The sequence below is a fragment of the Rhinatrema bivittatum genome, chromosome 9, assembly GCF_901001135.1.
Source record: "Rhinatrema bivittatum chromosome 9, aRhiBiv1.1, whole genome shotgun sequence".
Classification (NCBI taxonomy): domain Eukaryota; kingdom Metazoa; phylum Chordata; class Amphibia; order Gymnophiona; family Rhinatrematidae; genus Rhinatrema; species Rhinatrema bivittatum.
The window spans coordinates 22,296,539-22,317,960 of NC_042623.1; the positions used below are offsets into that span (position 1 = coordinate 22,296,539).

General features: G+C 41.5%; 1 protein-coding gene and 1 long non-coding RNA gene across 2 annotated transcripts in view; one reads left to right on the plus strand and one right to left on the minus strand.

Annotated features, from left to right (window-relative positions):
- Positions 1-21,422, plus strand: part of EXOC4 (exocyst complex component 4) — a 779,245-nt gene that overhangs the window by 163,967 nt on the left and 593,856 nt on the right. The window lies entirely within an intron of this gene.
- On the minus strand, positions 131-20,805 carry LOC115098518. The gene is made up of 2 exons (XR_003858542.1): positions 20,651-20,805; positions 131-426 (listed from the first exon to the last, which is right to left on the minus strand). It is a non-coding gene; the product is annotated as an uncharacterized LOC115098518 (long non-coding RNA).

The window sequence follows — 21,422 nt, forward strand, 5'->3', positions numbered from 1 at the left end:
CTAGCACGTAGGGCCGAGGTTGACAGACAGAGGCGTACAGATGTGATGTGACAGGGATGCAGATACAGAATCATTGCTCAATAATTAAAGAATGCCCACTTCACTTTTAGAAAAGGAGACCAGTTAAAAGTAGACCAGCAAAGAAATTGGATTTATTGAAATAATTCTAAGCAGATGACGGTTCCTGCGTGCAAGATTGCCTGTTATTTCATTCTTCCTCATCTTGACTGTGAAATGCCTCATGGTGATCTGAGAAGGATTTATTTTGGAGAGGCTCATTCATACCAGTTTGGTTTTGGCACAGTCCTTTGGCGCTGGGAAGAGAAGGCTGCAGGGCACAGGCTAAGCATTTTTCTGAGTTGTAAAAGGACAAACCCTTTGAACGTCAACGTTGTAGTGTTTACAAGGCTCACGAATGTACACCCTCTGTATACGAGAGAGAAAATAAACAAAATGACAGTATATCAAACAAAGAGAGAAACATTAACGGTTGTAAAACTTTAGCCCAAAGCAGTTAGTCTCTCCCCATCCCAAACACCCAATCCTGATTAGCATCCATAATTATTAAGGAGTTAACAATAAGATTGCAGACAGAGGAGGCAAGTTTAAAGTCGGTCAAGGAGGGAGATGAGAGCCAGGATCCAGGGCTTTGTGTAATGAAGATCTTGTTGCTAGCTAGAGATTAGATCACCATGAGCATGCCATTGCGCCCCTGACCTGGAGGAAGTTTGTCCCTCACGGGCCTCCGCCGATTTTGTAGCCTGTGAAAAATGGCTGAAAGTGTCACAGAGAACATAAGAACATAAGAAATTGCCATGCTGGGTCAGACCAAGGGTCCATCAAGCCCAGTATCCTGTTTCCAACAGAGGCCAAACCAGACCACAAGAACCTGGCAAGTACCCAAGCACTAAGAAGATCCCATGCTACTGATGCAATTAATAGCAGTGGCCATTCCCTAAGTAAACTTGAGTTTGCCTTAATTCCAGGGAGGGAATTGGTGACTGGTGATGAACAGCAGTTGAGGAACGTGAGCTGTGATTGTGTCAATGAACACAAAGCCCAAATGATTTAATGTGGAGTCTCTGTGAAGAGCACAAGAAATTAGTTTGCAAATCCCTGGATTTGTTAGGAAATTAGCAGACATTGGGGTGTAATAAGTTTGCATATAGTGCAGAGAGGTTGACAGGTTAGTGAGTATCGTACTTTAAGACCTGGGCATGCCAGTTCATAGCCTGCCTCCAACACTCGCTGTGTGGTCTTCAAGGCACTGCCTTGTAATCATCAAATTTATGTTCTATAAATATGAGTGTGCCAAAAATACTGTGCAGATTAGTATCATGCCTTAGTGAGAGATCTCATGCTATAACAGAGTCTGGAAGCAAGCTCTAATCTACCATAAGAAGTACTACACACAAGACCTGTTAACTTCCTGTACAGCAGCAAGAAATTCTCATTTATAGAAGTCTTTTAAACTTGTAAGGAGGGTTTTTGTTTTTTTTTTTTGTTTGTGGGGAAGTGTGTGCCTCCTGCCACATGTATCTGAACTGTTTGATTGTAATTCACTTTGTGGTCATATAAGCCCAATGAGAGGGAAGGGTTATGCTAGGCCATCCAGTGATCTGACGTGCTATAAAAATAGTAGAAATGAGAGAATTCGGGTGGCATGTTAGCTAATGGAAGTTTAGAGAATAGAGCATTAGACTTTGATCTACCTAAGAGATGGATGTGTTCTAAGTTGTCTGGAAAACAAATTGTTTTGTTAACATGAGATGCACATGCTGTGTGTCTATATAGAATTATAAGGTCAGATTTGTGATGTCTTGGGTGTGTTTTTAAAAATAGGATTGCTTTTTTTTTTTTTTTTTAACTTTCATTTAATAACACAGTAATAGGTAGTTCGGCCTGCCTCAGAATTTGAGCTGTTTTGCCTCGCCATGACATCAGTAGACCCTGACTGATAAGCAGGGGGAATGGGGCATGAGCTGTGTAACCAAGCTGTTATCACTGGGGGCGGTATCGGAGAGGGTAAGAAAGCGATGCTCAACAGCAGGATCTGACACACAAGCGAAAAGGCTGGGACACCCTTATTTATTTATTTAGATGTCGCTCAAGGCGCGTTATATCTCAGGTACAGCAGGTATATCTCCGTCCCTAGAGCAGTGTTTCCCAACCAGAGTGCTAGCAGCCCTGATCTGCTGCACCATGCACATATCACCGCTGCCTGAGGCTCCGCCGCAGACCAGCAACCTGGGCTCTGCACTCAGCACCTTGCAGCAGCAGCAAGATAAGACACCGGTGCTGGCTCTTACATTCTGAGAAGATGGGAAATCATGCATATGCCGCTCCCTAGTTAACAGCCCGAGCTCCAGAGGCAATGGAGGGTGAAGTGACTTGCTCCTTGGTCCCAGCAGGATTTGAACTTGGGGCTTCCCTGCTCCTCGGCCTGCTCCTCTACCCACTCCCTGTCACCGGAGCCTCTCAGTTATGCAAGGCGACTTTCAGCACTCCGAAAGCGGAGGCAGGCGCGTTGGCTGGTCACTGATGACAAGGTGCCGCTCCTGCTTCCTGTGTCCATGGTTACTGCTGTGAGGCATGGCGTGCTGACATTTAAATCATCTTTCCCCCTCCAGGCGTTTCACACATTTTCTGCTCTTGTTAAGTTTGCCAAAAGAAGCTGGTGAGGCGTGCTATAGTGGTGAAAGATAAATGATCACCACCATCAACGGACATCAATAAACAAGACGCCTCTCCTGGCTGCTAGTTGCTATAAGATGGCAGAAGACAGTTAAATCCACACCGGCCCTTATGAGTCACAGATGTCCTAAAAAGAAGAAGTCATTATCTGTACTAGAGGCAAAGTAATGCAGGCTGGCCATCTGCTAGATTTTCCCGCATTTTGTAATCACACTGGTCTGTGGTTTGACGTATTTATTATTTTAGTTGCAATACCTTTTAAAGGACCTAGAAAAAAAGAGATGTTACAGGACATCTGCTTTTGAACTCTCGCAGGCCTCCTCTTTAACAGAACTATGGGATCAGTTTTCACAACTGCTCCATACCTAAATTTAGGAAGATTTTCAGTCCTACTTAAGGATGTAAATTTAGGTAGTAAATCTTTGGTCTCAAAATTTAGATCTGTAGTTCATTAGCCTTCATTTAGATGCCCGAGTTAGATGTTTAATGCCGGCAATTAGCGTTTTTTTCACCTCCCTAAATTGGCTGCTATTAGGCACTGGACCCAAATCAGTTTTCAGAGGGGCCCAATTTAAGCCCCTAATTTTTAGGATTCAAAGAAACCATTCATTAACTAGTTCACATTTTTAGCATTTTTTCCTGCAAGGCTGCTCGCATGACTTTTTTCTGGGGAGTCGCCAAGCACAGCCTGTGGTATTTTTCTATGCCCCCCTCTTCTGTGCCCAGCCACTCACATTCAAACCTTCTCTGACAGCCTTTTCTACTGTAAACCATCTTAGTAAATCGAATCATGAGAGGGGAAGTTTGTAGTTAGTAAATCACATCTTTATGCTGGATTTGCATTAACTTGTAAACATCTTGCAGGTTTAGTACAACCACAATTGCAAGGGCTTAGCTACTGAACCAGTTAAAAAAAAAAACCCACCCCCAACAAAACACACACATTATTTTTGATTTGTTGGGAGTGCTTGTTAAATTGAGCTGTTTTGGCACTCTGCCTCATTAGTGCAAGTTGTCTTGGAGAAGTACACAAGGCCTCATTTTTCTCCAGCTAATTCTGACAAACACAGCTCAGCACTGTGATTATTTTTATTTGCTAAAATTTGATCTGGGTTTACTTTTCGTTGTACATTTTTTTCTCCTTCCCTTCCCCGCTCGTCTCTATCTTGTATTCTGTTTGTGGTGCTCTGTGTCACATCATTATGGCTGCTGGCAGCAACTTGCTGCCCTTGTTCTGAATGAAACGGGACAGAGTAGAAGCTTAACTGGGCAGGTCTGGCCTTTTTTCCCCAGTAACAAATGTCTGCTCACTGGTGCCATCAAAGGAAGCACATTATAGAGGAGTTGTGATAGCCTTCTGCATCAGTCTGTCAGGCTAAACGGTCCAGGCTGAAACGTGAACCACTTGCTTTGTGAACAGGTTGTACGGCCGCATGGTTATTTATCACTCATAATCATACCATTTATCAGGTTGCACTGTTGTGTTCCCGAGCAAGAAGAACAAAGCCTGCCCGAAGCAATCTTTTTTTTCATTGAGCAGTAACTGACAGGGTCATCATAGTCATCTTCACGTGTCCATTCACCAAAATCATATTTCTTTCCACCGACGAGCACGCATTAGCTCATGTGAGTTGGCGTCAGCAAGATCCTGCACCATGCAGGGGCTGCAGTTCAGCAATAGGCAGTCAAGAGCATTCTCCAAGGACAAGCAGGATATGCAGTCTTCTTCACCCATGAGGCGATGTCCCCAGATGGAGCCCGGTCAGAGAAGGGACTCCAGAGTTTCTAGAGTTTTCTGACACACTCTGTTAAGCATGAGAGGGATGTCCTGCATCACAGTAGTAATGCGAGGCCCCCCTTAGTTCATCGTTTTTTTGCGTTAATATTTTTCTCACTGCAGATTTGGTTCAGGAAAGATTAAAAAGTTCTTGTGCTATAGCCTTCTTTCATTTTCACAAAAACCTTCCCCTTTACTTTCTAAAACAGGGTTTTCATTGAAGTTATACATTTTCTTCCATTTTTTTTTTTTTGCGGCCACATCTGTGCATTGGTGTTGACGCAATGGTGGCATTGGTTGGCTTATTTTACTGAAAACTGAATCATTTGATTTTACTTCATCCATATTTTTGATGATGTCCCAGAGAAAGAAGGCCAGTGGCTTCAAAAGATACACCTGCTGCAGCCACGAGGTGTTGATCATTGACCCCCATGTTTTATGCATGCTCTGTCTGGATGCTAGACACAATATCTCTGGATGCAGCAACCATTAGAAGATCAGATCAGATGAGTGTATGCGGAAGCTTTTCTGTTCTGAGAAGTTCAATCCACCTTCATCAGCACTGGTGACTGCAACCTCTATAGGCCCCGCAGCTGCATAGGATGCTAGTGATGCATTGACATTGCGGAATCATTGTTTCTCTTTGAAGCATCGATAGGGGCGAGAGAGAGAGCTCCTCTAGCTCCTCCCACCTGATGAAAGGGAAAGATTCCACTTCTTGGGCATCAGAGGACACTGATGCAGAGCACGGAGTGAAGACGAAGAGGTATCAGCATCAGCACTCAATGCGTGGTGCTGAGAACAAGGAGATTCTGGTGCTGGCCATAACCCCTGCCAAGTATTCTGGTGCTGGTCATAACCCCTGCCAAGTATCCCCACTGAAAGAGCCACTCAGGTTTTCACAAGAAGGAAAGTGGAAAATATTAAAAAGAGTCAGCAAACATCAGCACAGAACATGTTGAGGATGTTGGGCCTTAAGGCATATCTATACATGAGGCCCTACGAGTCACTGAGGATCTATGAGACACCCAGCATCTGAGTCACCCAGCATCTCTCAAAGACTCTCTGTCTTGGTGGCTAGATCAGTCATATCTGACCAAAGGAATATCCTTCCAGATTCCTCCTACCTAAATTGTCCCTAACTCATATAGAAGGGCTTCACACCCAAGGCCTTTAGTATGCTCCTGAAAAACTTCACTAGAAACATTTTCTGGAACTAAGGGTGATCTTAAATGCAAGGATTTCAGAGGTCAGCTAGTGAACAAAATTGTACTAGTGCAGAGGTGATTTAGTGCCTTCCAGGTGGTCCATTTCTCCTTCACCCTGAAGAAAGTGGCTCAATTGCTGTGATACCTGGGCTAATCTAGATGAACTGAGATGATAAAAACATGATTCTCAATTTTAAAAAAGCTAAGCAGTTGTGGATATGGTTATTTTATAATTGGTAGGACCTCGTCCTGCAGTTTTCTCTAATCAGCTTTGTGGGGGTGAGGAAGGACTCTCTGCCCTCCTCCCCAGTCATACATAATTGACTGAAATGATGCAGCTTTTGTGTCTTCCTCTAGATTACCACAAACAGATAATTGGCCAAATGTAGGTAGTTTGGAGAAAGTTAAACTTCCCCAGACTGATGATTTGTTTAACTGTATAACTAGAGTACTTATTCAAAATTTTCTGTAACGTGTGGTGTTTTAACACCGCATTAAATTGGAGCATAGTCTCATAACAAAGACTGCAAAATCATGCATTTTGGGTAGAGAAATCCAGGCAAGACGTACATGATAGGGATTGGTATACCAAAGCTTTTCTGTTGATGTAGAATACCAAGCCTCCATAATGGCTGACCTCCATTAAGTTTGTCACTTTTAAGTCAGTCAGCACGTGTTCTCACACACCTTATACATACTCCATTGTTGATTCTCATTATTCCATGCATTCTCAAATCTCCATCTCCATATTATCTATTAAAACTATAGATTGTTGGCAAAACTCATCGGTCGATATTTAAAAATAAATGATGTGCTGGCATGTATCTGCAAGATTTCCGTATAGACTTGGATTACGATGATGCATTTTCCATATACCTGTTACTCTTCACATATAATCTCGGGAAACTTTTTCAAATTGCGTAGGGCATACATGATCTCCCTGCAGACCTGAAGCTCTCAAACTATGCAGGCTTCAGTGAAACAACTCACAGTAACTCTCCCTGAGTCTCTCAGATCCTCACCACAGATATAACAATGCAAATCAAAATTCAGCAGGCAGTCTCTCAGCCAGGGAAATTCAGTGTCTTACCCTGTTTCCGGTTTGTCTTCTCCTTCTGCACATAAAAACTACTAGGTCTCCATTTTGTTTTCTGAAATAGGATTACTATAATCTTGTAGTTTTCTCAAATGCTTTGCTCTTATTATTCATAGTGATTTTCATCCTCATTGGGTAGAACAATGTGAACCTTGCATTCAGATTTCTTATTTGCAGAAACATCTTCATTTTCTGCACTGTGACTTTATTTAAATCCATGAGTATCAACATTTTCTTTCCTTCCCATGATACACATGCTGGTACTTTGGTTGCTTTCAGGATTTTCTATAGCTGAGGGTAATTTGAAGATGCAAATTGTTGTTGGTCTTGGGAATTTGTTCTTGTCCATGTTATAGGATATTTTCTCTTTCAATTTCAAAGTCCTTCGTAAACTGAATTTCTTGTAGCTATGTCAGAAATATCTCTCCAAATTTCACTGCATCATGTTCCATTGCCACTGGAATCCCCAAGATTTGTATAGTTTGAGATTATTTCCCTGACTTCTGTTAGTTGCATCTTCAAAGTTCCTTTTCATTCTAGCAGTAATAAAAACATAAGAAATTGCCATGCTGGGTCAGACCAAGGGTCCATCAAGCCCAGCATCCTGTTTCCAACAGTGGCCAATCCAGGCTACAAGTACCCAAAACGTTAAGTAGATCCCATGCTACTGCACATACCCAGATCAGTCCAGACAAGTGGGTTTTGCCTCCCCACCAGCAGATTCTGATAGTGTCCTGTAGAAATGTAACAGTATCTTCTAACAAGGAAGTTGTTTTCTTCAATTCATCCACTCTCTTTTGAAATAAAGAGAATTGCACTGTAAGGAAAGCCACTTCCAGTTTAATTTCTGTAGCTGTACCATGGTTCATTTGTGTTAGGATCTTTAGGGGTTGCAGTTCCTTCATGATCATAAGGGAAGTTGATAAGCAGTTGAAGCTGAGAGCAGCGGGAGGGCTCATTTCCAGCCTTTGGCTATTTCCCTCCTCCTTGGGATCCGGATGATGATGTATTGCTGCTAGATGGGGTGAGCAGCCAGCCCAGCTACCCAGCACAACAGTTGGGACAACAACAGGTGTTGAGGCCAGCGGGAGGGCCCCGTTGCTAGCCCTCAACCCCTTTCCCACTTCCCCATGAGACCTGGCCAATGTTGCTTTGCCTAACGGTGATGTCATTGCTGGTCAGTGGGCTGAAGAGCAGACTCAGCTTTGGGAGTGGGATTGCTGTTGTGGGTTTGAGCTGAAGGGGGCCTTTGACTCCAAGCAAGTTTTGAAAGCTTGTTCTCTCACAATCTCCTCACCTTAAATCTAAACAAGATGAGATCATCTTCTTGGACCACCGCATTAAATATGATATTCCTGAGTCCTTTGTGTTTGGTAATCAGGCACTCTCTAGTTCAAAGAAAGTCTGTAATCTAGGTGTAATACTCAATTCTCAACTGTCAGTGAAACCTCACATCTCTTCTACTGTACAGAGTTCATTTGCTAAACTGAAGCTTTTGTGACCTGACTTCAAAACTGTGCTCTAATCCTTTATCTTCTCTTCCCTTGACTATTGTAACTCTTTATACACTGGCCTTCCTCGAAACTTAATTTGTGCTCTCCAGTTATCACAAAACACTGCTGCAAGACTCCTTACTGATACAAATATCCCTGAACACGTTAAACCTGTACTTTTCTCATTGTGCTGGCTTCCAGTATTTTGGCAGACTCAATGTAAACTCATGTTTCTTCACCTTGGGACAACGCTACATTCAAACTAAACACGCCAAATAAATCACTCTGTTTATCAAATAAACAGTTCTTTGACATGTCCTCAACTTGGTTGGCCTGCCTTGATTCCACTAGGGTTTCTCCCTTTTCTGTTGCAGGCCCTACCCTCTGGAATTCATTACCTTTACAGTTACGCAACATTGATGTCCCCAAGACATTCCTGAAAGCCCTTTTTTATCAAGGCGTTTGAGGACATCATAATACAGAATACAGGCACCTGACATCCTCCATCTGCCCCCCTTCATACTTTCTAGGCACCTGAACCTCCTAGTCCAATAGTCTTTGTATTGTAATGATTACGTTTTGACTATGAACTTGTTTTATTATGAATGTTTTATGTAACCCACCCCGAACTTTGGAGCGTGTAGGATATGAGTGATTTTAAACAATTAATAACTTAAGGAATGCTGCTGTGGTAGATATAACAGCAGTGTGATGCCAGCATTCATTAAGTGCCAATTCAAAAACAGAATCAGTAAAAAGTTAAAATTTAACTGCAGTTTACCTAGAGCCCTTGATCTTTCCTGATATTTCACAGGTTCTTATGCGAGCACAGTAACAATTAAAAGTTAAATTCATGTTAGGGATTCTAAATAGCTTGCCTGAGAGATCTAGTCTTTGAAGACAAGCCAAAAGCCAGTAAACCCTGTAAGTAAAATTGCTGTTTCCTCCAAATATTTGCCCTATAATGGAACTGTCATGAACAGTGGTGAATCGGGCAACACTGGAAAGCAGCTTTCGTGGCGTCACATGGAGGTAAAAGATGTAAACAGGACCCTTCCTCACCACAAAAAATGGCTGCCAGCAAAAAAATGCAGCTGAAATCTTTGTTCTACCCTGATTTTCTCAGCAGAAGACTCAACGCAGCTTACAAAAAAATAATCAGTTTAATACATCACCAAAATTAAACTTTTCCAAATGCCCCCTCTCTCAGAGAAGGGTCAGGAAATAGTTAACCCTCTTCCTCCAGCAAAAAAAAAAAAATATTCCCACACTAGATGAGAAGAGCCTTGGAAACAGCAAAGGGCCACAAATAACTGAAACTTTTGTATTATGTGTATGTATACACTATTGCCATTTATATGGTTGGTTTGTCTTGTAAATTTTGTGTGCTGTGATTTTTATAAGGTATTGATTGTGGAGGCAAGATGGTCGCCGCGGTGGAGACCCATTTGAAACGCTGGAGGAAAGGGCTGTTAAATATCTTGGAATTTCTTTTTCAACATTACTAAATTATGCCGCATACTAAGCGAAAGGGGCGGCTAAGAGGTGAGAATACCAGCTCACCCGTAGCAGATCCCCAACAGCCTACTATCCCCGGTTTCTTCGTGGGAACTGCACCTTCAATTTCGGAGAGCTCAGTCGCTGGAGGAACGGTTCAGGAGCAAGCGCCGTCCTCCTTGACCCTGGATACAACCCTGAGCCCCGGATCACTGCGAAAGCCCGCTCATCCCCAAAATATCGTGACAGCTTCGAGCAATTTCAGAAAATCCTTCAATTGTAAGACCTGGTGTTATATCTTTGGAAGGGATTTGGAATATGTTAAGTGTGATTGAAAATTCCATAAAAATGTTATCTAAAACAACAGTGGAAATTCAGAATCAAACAGTTAAAAATAATAATTTAATTGCAAATTTCACAAATAAAACAGAAGAATTGGAAAGAAGAGTTTGTGCAGTGGAAATTAAGCAAGAAAAATTAATTGTTTCTGACTGTATAACATTTAAAAGATTAGAAGCCGTTGAAAATGCTTTAAGAGCTCACAATTTGCGCATACTTAATTTTCCTGTAATCAAGTCCATTTCACCGCTGGAATTATTTAAAGTTTATTTGAAGAAAAATTTAAAAATTTCTGAGTCAGCTCTACCTGTGATAGTTAAAGCATTTTATCTTCAACAATCTATTCAAACGGAAGAACCAATTTCATCTTTGAATTTAACTGACATATTGGAAATGTCTTCAGAGGAGGAGGTCAATCAGAGGAAACCTTTGCTGGTGTCATTCGCATTTCTTCCAGAGCGAAATCATGTCAGGCGATTATTCTTCAGAAATCATCAAATTCCCTTTTATGGGTCTCCTATTTGTATATTTCCAGATGTGATAAAACATGCAGGAAGGAATTCCTTTTGATGCGGCCCGATGTTCTGAAATTGGGTGCTAGGATTACCTTGAAATATCCCTGCAAAGCTTGCATCAGGTACCTAAATATGAATTATATTTTCCTGGAACCAGAACAACTGAAAATGTTCTTAGCTGGAAGATCCCTCATTGACGTTCCAACAGGTCCAGTGTGAAAAAGAAAAAAAAAAAAAAAAAAGATGCAGTAGCCAAAGCGTGCTAATCATAAGTTGGTGATAAATATTGATTACTTTGACGAAATTTGCTCCTTCTGCCTCCTAATTGCTATTGTAATTTTTCTTATAATTAAAATGTCAGTAATATATATGATGAAATATGTATATTTGATAGATTTGTTTCTTCTGGAATAGCATTGAATTTTCTGTAAGGAGTTTCCTGGTAAAACTTCAAAAAGTTGAAAATAAAGAATTGAAAAAAAAAAATAAGGTATTGATTATGTTTGTGCTTTGTACATTGCTCAGTTCTTTGGAAGTTGGCGACTAATAAATGCAAATAAATAAACTGTTAATATCGACCATCAACAAATAAATGTGATACTTTAACATGCATATTAATGACCAGTGTTAATGAGATACATATGAAACATGCATTACTACAAATCTAAAATATGTTCATACACTTGTGGATGGTAATGTAGTATAGCTTTTGCATTAATTAATTAATTTATTTGTTTTTATATACCGACATTCGATGGGGACATCACATCGGTTCATATAAAACTGAGTGCATTTTGTGTTTAATACCCATTACTTTTCACCGCACTAATAAGTAATGAGATGTTTTGCATACTTTTGCATGTCATTACCTACACATAAATTTCATGTTAACATTAGTCACTTGATAAGTTTACATGTATTAAGTGCTGTTGATACATATTAACACTTGCTGTCGATAGCTTGGGCTTTTAATGCATGTTAATGTGTTGATGTGCTTTATTAAATTTGCCCCAAAATGACATTTTTTTGTAGCAGAAATGGGCAATGAATTTTAGATAGGCATTATAGTTTATAGGCTGCTATGTCTTTTCTGTGCATATAGTGCCTAAAGAGTAGAAAACTAGTTGCATTTCTTGGCTAGGTGCAAAGGGTTTTTACTTTCTATATTGTTTTTGTTTCTAATCTGAATTGGTAGATGGATAAAAGTTCATTCAGCAAAGAATAATAATTGGTAGTTCTAACTGCCAATGGGAAAAGAAAGAAATAGCAGTCAATTATATTTAGCAAGTAAACAGATATTTCCATTGCTGTCATTTTATACAGTTTTACATACTCCTGGGGTGATATTCAGCTGCTTTCCAGCTGCACAATTTTAACTGGATAAATTTATCCAGCTAATTTGGCCAAAATATTCAATGGTGTCACTGCACCATTGAATATACTTTGTCTTATAGTCCGCCAGGTAAGTTTATCTGGCTAACTTTGACACCTAAATTGCAGTTCTACACTTATACAGCTAACTAAACAGGGTTATTCATCAAGATGCGTTATGATGTTAACGCATGCGATAACATGATTAACGCATGAGGCAAATGCAAACTGAGGATAGGGGAGGTGGGCAGGATTAATTAAAATGAGAGGCAATATCTCACCCTAGCTTTATAGTATCCTGTTATAATGTCCATCAAGCTAGGGCGAGAAAACATTGTAGAAATCTCATCTTTGTGAGACTTTCCTCACTCCAAATGATGTCAAATTTTTACCGAAGTGTACTGTGCAGTTCATACGTCTCACTCTGCATGTAAAACTGGCCCCTAAACCTTAAACCACCACTAACACCTCTACTCAAGCTATTTGCTGGCCCTCCTGTAGTCATATAAATAGTTGAATACTATGAAGACCTTATAAATAGGCTCTCTCTCCCTCCCTCCCTATGATGATATAGCATTTTGATGAATCTAGGGCAGGGTTGTCCAGTGTATGGCCTGTGGGCCAGAATGCGGCCTGCCAAGCCTTTCTATCCGGCCCGCGGATCGAGTGCAAGGGAGGGGTGTGGGGACTATCAGGGAGAGGATCGGGTGTGAGGGAAAATTCCCTTCCATATCTAGCAGCTGTTAAAGCAGCAGTTCCAGAATGGGTCATGACCCCAAATGGGGGTCGCAGAATTCTTATTTGGGGTTGCTGCTGTCTTCCAATGGGGAAACCTCCCGCTCTGATTTGAAAAAACCCACTTCTGGGAAAACAAGCTCGCGTATTCTGAGCCATGTGCTGCAACAGGGGTGGATGGACCACTCGGGCAACATCTCATCCTCCCATGTCCCACACCACCCCCTCACCTTCTGCCTGCCAGGTCCTGGGTCAGTCGGCAAAGACAATTAAAGGTTTCCTTTGCCTTCCTCTGCCGGTGTCAGGGCCTTTCTGCTTCACTGCGTTCCACCCCCTCTGATGCAACTTCCTGTTGTCTCGTGGGCAGGACGCTGTATAGCAGAAAAGGCCCCGATTCCGGCAGAGGAAGGTGAAGGAAAGCTTTAATCACCTTTGCTGCTGGCACCTATTAACCCAGGACCCGGCAGGCGGGAGGTGAGGGGGTAGAATCGGGGATCTGAGGATGGGGAGTATGAGGGGAGAGGACTGTGTGTGTGTGAGCGAGCTGTAGATGTGCTGGACCTGAGGGGGAGGCTATGTGTGGGAGAGCTGTAGATTGCAGGACCTGAAGGGGGTGTGTGTGTGTGTGGGAGAGCCGGAGATGTGTTGGACCTGAATGGGGTGTGTGTGGCAAGGCTGCATAAGGAGGGGACACAGAGAAGTTGCCTGAGGAGGGGGCAGAGGGAGTGAGTTTGTTTCGGTCCATTCCAGCTTTTACAGACATCCGTTGTAAATATTGACAACAATAATGGCGGCATCTGCGAGTGGAAGTAGGATGAGTAAAAAACGTAAACTTGATGTTGAAAACTGCGTATTCAAAAGTTTGTGGACAGATGACTTTTTCGTGGTGGAACATGTAGGTAAAGTTTTGTGCTTGATTTGCCAAAAACAATCGCTGTTCTAAAGAAGTACAACATAAAGTGACATTACACTACAAAGCATGCAAGTTAATTCGATAGCCTTGTTGGTCAACCACAAACTGATTGCATCAACTTGTTGAAACAAAGCGTCGTCAGCCAACAGTCTTTGTTTAAAGTAGCCAATCAGAGTTCCGAAGCAGCAACAAAGGTCAGCTTTTTAATAACAGAAACCATTGCCAAGAGAGGAAAACTGCAGATGGGAATTTGGGTAAGGAATATTTGGAACAGTTTACGAATGTGGTTTGCCCAGATAAGAAGTCTGTGGTACAAAATGTCAGCCTTTCTTATCAGACTATTGTTAGAAGAGTTGGTGACCTTGCGACAAACATTCAAGAGACTTGATGCTTGTGAGTTTTACAGCTTAGCAGTTGATAGCACAGTCATAAGTGACACAGCTCAACTGGCAATATTTGTAAGAGGAGTTACAGAAACGTTTTCCGTCATTGAGGAACTGCTTGATATCTGTCCTATGAAGGGCATGACAACAGGAAAGGAGATCTTTGATAAAGTCAAGCACGTAGTGGAGAAGTTCAATCTGTGTGAGCACAAGCTGATTGGCATAACGGATGGAGCGCCAGCCATGGCAGGGAAGCAGAACGGATTTGAGATCACATTGGAGAAATCAGTGCCACAGGAAGTCATCATACACCACAGCATCATTCATCAGGAAAACTTGTGCGCCAACAAACTGGAAATGAAGAATGTGATGGAAAAAGTTGTATCAAGTGTCAACTTCATACCATCCAGAGGTCTTAATCACAGGGAGTTTAAATCTTTTCTGGAGGGAGTGGACTCAGATCATGATGATGTGGTTTACTTCAGCCAAGTTCGATGGCTCAGCAGGTCAGGCACACTATCCAGATTCTGGAGTTTACGTGATGAAATAGACATTCAGGCCAACAAAGGGAAGGATATAAATTTCCTAGATGATAATTCATGGCAGACTTGAATGTTAAACTTCAAGGAAAGAATCAGCTGGCGCACCAATTGTACAAACATGTTGTTACATTCATTGAGAAATTGGAGCTTATTCATTCACAGTTGATTCTGAAGAAAGTTATACACTTGACAGTCCTTTCCACGAGACCTACTGACACAGTGCAACAAGAGAAGTACTCAGAATTAGTTGTCATACTGATTGGTGACTTCAAACAAAGGTTTGAGGATTTCAGAAAACATACTTCAGCTCAGCTTCCCATATTTTGTCATTTATTCCCCCTCTGTCTAATCATCCAGTTTCCTACAGATATCTAAGACTATCTTATCATTATACTTGATCTCTGTCTACTCAATGTACCTTTCCTTTGGTACACCTTTATCTGGTTTATCTTCAATATGCCTATCCTTTGGGACAGCTTGCCTTGTCCATATGTTTTACATGACTGTTCTCAGATTGTTAAATGCTGTTGTTTTTTTTTTTCAATGTCTTCAATAGTTTTATGTATCAGGTTGTTATAATTGTAAACCGGAGTGAAGGCTACTCTGCTCTACCTCGGTATATAAAAAATGCTAAATAAATAAATAAATACTGACGTCATGAAGCTACTGAGTAATCCGTTTCAAAATGATCCAAAAGACTGTGCTGATAAATATCAGATGGAACTCTTTGACATTAAGAATAACAGTGACTTGAAGAGAGCTTTTACTGAACATGATCTTCTGAGATTCTACAGTTCTTATGTTTCACCGCATAGGTTCCCCAATGTGTCACAAGATGTCAAGAAGTCCATTGCTTTGTTTGGTAGCACCTACTGCTGCGAACAGTTGTTTTCAAGAATGAAAAATGCAAAAACAAAGTCACGGTCTCTGTTTACAGATGAACATTTAACAACAGCATCATTGCGCATTACAAGCTCTACAGTTGGAGCTGACATAGACTACTTGTGAAAACAAAAGCAGTGTCAGATTTCCCACTGAACGTGATTAGCTTATGACATTGCTTCCTTATGACATGAGAGACTTTGGTTAACTTTTTAGAATCTAAATTTTAGAGTAGAGTATACAGTTGGACTACACTGGTCTAAAAACTTTCTCGAGTTGTAATTTGGTGTGTTTAATAATAGCAATATTGCTAATCTGGCCCACGAGCTGCTCAATTGTTCATGTGGTCCTTCCCCCCCCCCCCCCCCCCCTGAACCAAAAGGTTGGACAACACTGATCTAGGGGTTAGCTGGACACTGAATATTAGTATTTATCTGACTAAGTTAGCCGGACAAGAGGCTGCACCCTGGAATGCCTCCATTCTACCTGTCACTTAGCTGGCTAACCATGCCTGGATAGTCTAATGTCACCACTTAGCTGGCTAAATCTGAATTTAACCAGCTAAGTGGTGCTGAATATTGGACTCTCTGAAGTTTGATATATCATCCAGAAATGAAAGTGCAGAGTTTTATTCTCTGAACTGATCCTGGAGAAGACCGGAGTCTTTGCAGCTTCTGACACCTTTCATTGGATAAGGAATATCTGGAGATGACATAGTGCCTGAGATCTGAAGAAGGAATCTGTGTGGTCTCTTGTAAATCCAGGGGCAGAGGAAATCCTTTTTGGTTGGGGGGAGCGGGCGGGCCGGCCCATCGAAAGAAGCTCCATCCTTTCTCACCCTCTCCCCCATTATTGGCATCTCTCTCTGCCTCTGCCCCACTCCTCTTGTGCTGTCTGCTCTCAACCCTTAGCCTTGATCAGGAGGAGAGCAGTGGTGCTTCAGGCCACATCCTTCTCCTCTCTCTTTTCTGCCTGGGCCTGGATCTGACTTGTTTTGAATAGCATGACCCATTCAGTTCAAAGCAGCACTTGGGCCCAGAGCTGCAGAGGTGGCCGAGATCCTGCTGTTCTCCTCCTCCTCCTGCCACCAAATAGCTGCTGCCCACCCAACCTGGCCCTGGATCCCCCCACAATGATTCTCTGGAAAGGGCCAGATATTGATAGGGCCATGGCCCCTGTGGCCCACCTCATTCCGACACCTCTGTGTAATCTGTGCGCATCACCATCTGTGGATAATTTATATGTTGGTTCAGTAAAAAGTGACATGATCCGAAAAATATCCACTAAAAGAAAGACATTCATAGAACAAAGAGTATGGTTGAGAGAACTATCTTATCATGAGCGAGACTGTGGGAACAGCTAGAGCTTTATCCACCATGGACGAGCACCAACTGGGCAGACTTGGAGGGTCATTTTGGTCTTTATCTGCCATCTTTTACTATGTTAATTCACATTGAGGATCCCTCCTGGTTGGAGTTCATTTGTTTTTCTCACCTGGCCAAGTGTTAAGGTGAACCTTACTGAGAGATTTCCTTTCTCTGATGATCGTGATCTTTGTGCTAACATTAACATTAATGTTTTACTGCTTATATCTCTGCGCACACAGAGATTTTCTGGTCCTTGCGCTCAGATGGCCTAGATTTGATACTTGAAATAGAAGACAAAGTGGAGAAAGTAGTTTTAAACCCTGAAGCACTTTAATCTGGTTCTTGATGCAATTACCAATTAAAAATGCTTTTACAGAGTTTGAGTTAAAGTACGTTTTTAATCTGAAAGGTTTTTTTTCACCGAGGTAAAGAAACATTAACAAGTCTACACTAATGGGTCTTCTAATTGAACAATTGGCATTGGTAATGAATTTAATTGAGTTGGCAGCCATTCTATTATCTAAATTGCTCTGAATGGTTTGCCCTTTCTTTGTTTCTTTTATCTTTACAAAAGGATATTTCTTAATTCTGGTAGGAGGAGTACACTGGGCAGCTGAAACCCAAAGCTGACTGCACTTAATGGCCTTATAAAAAAAAATTGGTTGCATCTCCAGCTGGGTGTGTGAATTGATTCTCTGAATATTCCCATTTTTCTTCTGCCTTTTTCTACTTTGTGACTCAAGTTTTTCCATCTGTTTTCTTTCTTGCTTTTTTTTTTTCAAGCTAGCGTTTTTTCCCTGCTTCGTTAGGCGACCAGGACCATGACCAGGGCTGGGGTCCGGCACAATGAGACTTCGTTCACAACTACTCAGATTTCCCCACTATTTTATATCCCCTCCTACTTTAGTGCAGTGATGGGTCCTCGGCCAGGGACCACAAACCAGGGCTTTTTAGAGGACCCCGCAGTCATGGGCGCTAAATCCAGCCATGGCATGTGGCCATTGGGCAGTGACTATGACTGCCTCCCCGCCCCTATCTCTGCCGCATCACTAGCGCCAGCTGACCCGGGGAGCGGAAGACCACCGAGCCATAGGGCTGACCCGATGCCTTTTATTTTGTTTGTGTTTATGATTCTGTGCTTATATTGTGCCCCCCCAAATTGTTCATTAAGAGTGTATTTGGCATGGAAGCAAACGGTAATATGCAATCACAAGTGCCCTTTAAATCCACAACTTGGGGCTGGCCCTGTGGTACCAGGGCATCCAGGTTTGCATCCTCTTATTGGGGTTAGCAGAGGAGATGGCCCTCCAGACCCTCCGGCCTATGCCATGTGGGGAATGGAGATGATCGGATTAAATAAACAAAGGTAAAGCAAAAGCAATCTGTCATTGCTAGATGCTTAATCGTGTTCCCCGCACAATTAATAAGCCACCACTTATCCCTGGGAGAGAGCAAACAAGAAACAGATCGATTTCTCGAGATGATCTGGATGCTTGTGAACTGAACTGGCCACTATCAGAGGCAGGATGCTGGCCTTAATGGACTTTGTTCTGGCCCAGCATGACATACCTTATGTTCTTATATCTATGTGAAAAAAATATTTAAAAACACAATAATTATCCATGTGAGAGCTACGTGTGTGTAAGGAATCAGGTAGGCGAGAATAAGGTAAAAAGTAAAATAATATGTTTATTGATATACAATCTTAAGTCCAAGTATTAAAAGTATCTAAGCATATACAGTTCTAAGCATATACAGTTCTAAGCTTAAGCATATACATCTGTATCCGTGCACAATATTTCGGCCAATACTCACTACACCCTTTTCATCATCAGCCTGGCAAGGAGAGAGCACATCACAGGCGAAAAAAGGGATCTTCACTTTGTACGTCTACAAAGTGAACAAAACATCACTTTGCTCTTCTGCAAAGGAACTCTTTCTCTCTCAGTTTGTGACAATTTTTTACTGTATGTCCTTTTCTCCTGCATCAATACCAAATGCCACAAAACTTCTAACTAAATACAGGTCTTCTCTTTAACATCCTGTCACAGATGCATGTTAACTTCTTTTTCATTTTTATAACCAGAGGAGGATTTGGGTTTACGGTGTTCCCAAAGGATTTTAATTTCGGACTTTAAAATTTCATTCTGAGTACTAGCAATTTTTAGCTTCTTATCTAAATCAGTCTCACACTGCTCATAGCATTGTCTATCTTCTGCCAACTGGGCAGGGAGAAAGGGGAAGGAAAAAAAAAATTCTCCAGTTTTAACCAAATACAGTTTGCTTGTCAATATCTTAAAGCGTTGTGACCAAGCATTTGTAATTAACAATAGCCATATTAAGGCTGTGCTCATTTTTGAGCATTGGGGCATGAATATACTTAGAAATCTTATTTTCTATATCATCAAAAGGATTTGTCTGCTAAGGCATTAGAATGCCATGAATTCTTCCCACATACTGCTGCTCTAAAAAGTGCTTTTTCTTAGTTGCTGCTTTTAATTCTAGTTTAGTGTCCTTGTGATTCTTAACAAGCGACACTTTGTTGCCACATAATGCTAAAGTTAAACACACACAGAGAATATTCTATATACAATAGATTTTCTTATGCACTATCCTGCTGTCTGTAAGTTACAAGAACAATTCTGAACACAGGCCAGATGTTCCCAATATAAACAAATCAGCCCTTCACAGTAAAAGATCAAGGAATACACAGACACAAATTAAAGGCTCATATAAAACTTTCACCATTGATTTTCAGTATTCCTATAATATTTTATATGATTTATTCTCCCATCCCGGAATATCCAGGAAGTCGCTATACTGATATGCTTTCATTTCCTACGTAACCCAGCTCACTGCGCCACGCTGTATTTATTTTACTTGTACGGCTGCCCTCTCTGCCACCACTGGTTACATATCCACGTTATCTTTATAGAGCTGCAACTGACCTTGCAACGCCACTCTATGCCGCCTTAATATCTCTAATTCTTCTCGGGCTGCGGCTAGTTGCTACTGCAACTCCTTAACCCTTAAGTGAGCTTTCCTATGTCTAGTAAAAAAATATCTATCCCCTTGTGGGGTTCTATGCCCAGTTTCCTATCACAATTTTCACATAACCCTGTATTACACCCCCACTCATTGACCAGCAGTGAGTAAGTTACATCTTCCCAGCTGGGAATTTCTGCTAGGGCTTTCACCTCTGCCCCTTCAAATTCTTTTCTGCCCTTCTTCTGTTCTTTCTTAGGCAGACTTCGCACAGTACTGAACACACACACACACACACTATGATACAAGATAAGAAATATACAATAATGAAAATATAGCTTTATTTACAGTATACATACTTCATTTCCCGTAGCTATCAACGGGAAAGATCCTGCGCCACTCATCAGTGCACAGTGAGGCTCCAAGTTCTCACCGGAGAACCCTGAACCTTTTTTTTTTTTTCTCTTTCTCAACCACGTCTTCTTACTGTCCCTAGTTCTTTCCCTTTAATTACTGGGACCTTTTGTAGCTTCTTTACAATATCTACAGGCTCGCCACCTGCATCCCATGCCTCTGCCAATCCCATATTCATTGCCCATTCCTGTGCCGGGATTTTAACACCCACAGGGGTAACAGGTTCGGATGGCTGCTTCGTTTTCTTTTTAAATAAAGCCATCCCATCCTCGTCGCCAAATGTAAGGAATCAGGTAGGCGAGAATAAGGTAAAAAGTAAAATAATATGTTTATTGATATACAATCTTAAGTCCAAGTATTAAAAGTATCTAAGCATATACAGTTCTAAGCTTAAGCATATACATCGGTATCCGTGCACAATATTTCGGCCAATACTCACTACACCCTTTTCATCATCAGCCTGGCAAGGAGAGAGCGCATCACAGGCGAGAAAAGGGGTCTCTTTTCTCTTTGTACGTCTACAAAGAATAAACATCACTTTGCTCTTCCGCAAAGGAACTCTTTCTCTCTCAGTTTGTCGTCCAAAGTTACCTTTCTTTTATAGTCTACTGTATGCCAGGTGCAAGCTTATGTGCGTGCGAAGTAATCTTATCTTTATGCCAGGTGCAAGCTTATGTGCGTGCGAAGTAATCTTATCTTTATGCCAGGTGCAAGCTTATTTATAGCCTACTGTATGCCAGGTGCCGAAGGGTTCATGCGAAGTGCAAACTTATTTATAGCCTACTGTATGCCAGGTGCAAACTTATTTATGCCAGGACAGGATTGCTCACTATCTGTTCTTGCAGTTCAAGGATAGGTCATCTCCATTCCAGGCCGAATGTCAGTGCTGCAGCTGATTCTGCAATATCCCTTACAGTGTGGCTTCTTAGAGTTGTTTCCCCTACTCTTATCCTATGTCAGGTGTAATATGTAATAAATTTTACTATTTGTGGCGTCAAATAAGAGTTACAGTAAACTTGTGACATGGCTGACACGTTTCTCCGATGGATGCATGGAGACCCCTGCTGCTTTGAACTTTCTTTGTTTCCATCTTATGTTTGAATCCCTGAAGGCGAAAACTGCAAAAATTGAATTATAAACATGTACACAATGTAATTATGAGAATATATATGTAAGTCAAAGTCATGGTGAAATTTGCATGGGACTGCAAA